At 47.5% G+C, this 2,067-nt stretch overlaps 1 pseudogene across 1 annotated transcript; it reads right to left on the reverse strand.

The window, feature by feature from the left end:
* Positions 1 to 305: 305 nt before the first annotated feature.
* LOC144987725 (serine/threonine-protein kinase pim-2 pseudogene) lies at positions 306 to 1,758 on the reverse strand (annotated as a pseudogene). The gene has a single exon (XR_013651391.1). The product of XR_013651391.1 is annotated as a serine/threonine-protein kinase pim-2 pseudogene (transcript).
* Between the last annotated feature and the right edge of the window lie 309 nt (positions 1,759 to 2,067).

A 2,067-nucleotide genomic window follows, 5' to 3' on the forward strand; every position in this document is an offset into this window, starting at 1 on the left:
ACAATGTTTTGCCTTGTGACTTCGAGATTTGTTTCCTCCTGCTATTATCCGTCTCAATATGTACCGTTTTGTATCTTGTATGAGACAGTAACTTCATGTAATATCTTCGTACTATAATCTCATAGTCGTGTCAGGTAGTCACAAACATGTATACTCTGCTTACGATAATCACTCGATTTAACCTGTGTGTACGCTTATCACAAACATCTAACCTCTGTATGCAATAATCATTTAATTTATCCTGCTTATAGGCTAACCAATATGCTATTGAAACAATGTAAACATCAATGTAGTTTTATTCATTTTATTTTTATTATTATTGATATTAATATTAGTAGTATTATTATTTTCATTATTTTTTTGCATTTGTCAATCTTTACAAAGCCAGCTTGTGTCTTGTATCAACTAATACAAAATAAAGCAATTTATCTTTAAAAGGTATTATTGGGGTCTATGTCATACAGGACCCAGCAAACACAAATTGAAAAACACAAGATGATGTTGGTTCAGATTTAACTTTTATTCGACTAAGGCAAAATTGCAACACAGAAATCCTGAAGGAACACACTTTGCCAAACTATCAGAAAGCTGCCACCCATGCAACGCTGGGCCTAGGCTGGACGACACACGGCTCTGTGAGACTTCAGAGTGGCCGCGGAAAGTCCTGTCTCTTCAGCAACACTCCAAGGAACATGGAGGTCATTTGCCGATTTAAATGAATGCTCCGTCTCTCTTTTCGATTGGAGTGCGGCTAACCCCCTCCTCCTCAGGCTCCTCCGGGCTCTCGGAGCCTTGCGTCAACATCGACGGACGGTGCTGCATTTCGTTCTTCAATCGCGGGAGATCCCCTCGCGTGCGCGCCGGGTCCCCGGCCGAGGCGTTTCCCTGGTGCATCTCCGAGTCTTGCTTTGACATCCAAGGATGGGCTAGTATGTCTTTCAGCGTCGGTCTCTCTTCAGGCGCCCTGCTCAAACACCATTGCATCAGGGCCACGCAGTCCTCGGAAAGGTCCTTTTTGAAACAAAGCTCGCCCAGTAGGATCTCTTCGCCGTTTTGAAACGGTATGTCCCCGTGCACCATGTCGTACAAAAGTATTCCCAACGACCAGACCTCAGACGGGAGAGCTTTGTAGCATCCTTGAGTGAGCCGTTCGGGGGGTGCATACACCGCGGTCCCGTGGAACGTGTCGTACACTTTGTCGGGTTCAAGGAAAACGGCAGAACCAAAGTCGATGAGTAACAGCTTGTGCGTAGACGGGTCCAGCAGCAGGTTTTCGTCTTTCACGTCCATGTGCACGACACCGCGGCTGTGACAGTGGAGCAAGGCCTGAATGACCTGACCTAGAAAATCTCTGGCCGTGTCCTCACACAGACGCTTACAGGTCGTGATGTAGTGAAACAGATCTTGCGTGTTCTCTGGCGTCTCCGTGACTATCACCCAAGCTCCCCGGGTCTTGTAAAAGTCCAGCATGCGGATGATCCCCGGAAACGGAGGGTCTTTGGTGACCATTTCCAAGGCGACCACTTCGAGCGGCTTACTGGTCCCGTCGACCTCGCAGCATCTCGTACGCAAGAGCGGGACAAACTTCAGGGCCACGGAAATCCTGTCGCTCCGCCTCTTTCCCAGAAACACTTTGCCGAAGCCCCCCTTGCCCAGGCGATGGCTGGACATCCAATACTTTTCCCGGAATGTTTTCATGGCAGAAGGATCGATCGTTTTTTGAGTCTTCGCTTCCATGGTGTTTTTACAGAGCCAGGTAATTTTACTTAAACCTCTCTAGGTTTGCATGAAACAGTTTCTGGTTTGAAGAGCCTGGGATCTCAGTCTTCTGGTGTAGCTCTGTTTGCACCAGAGAGCAGGTTTCCCCTGGCAGACCTAGACACAGAAAGCTCTGTTTGCTGTGCTCCTGTTGGACTTCTGACAGAAGCAGCAGAAGGAGGGCACTAAGGCAGATAAAGAAACATAGAGAAATTAGAAGGTGGAGTCTTCTGTCTGAAGGAGGAAAAGCTGCAGGGAAAGAGGGAGGGGGAGAGACAGTGATATCTGACCACATAAATTCAAGCATCC

The sequence above is a fragment of the Oryzias latipes genome, chromosome 19 (genome assembly GCF_053564925.1).
Source record: "Oryzias latipes strain Hd-rR chromosome 19, Olatipes_Hd-rR_3.1".
NCBI lineage: Eukaryota > Metazoa > Chordata > Actinopteri > Beloniformes > Adrianichthyidae > Oryzias > Oryzias latipes.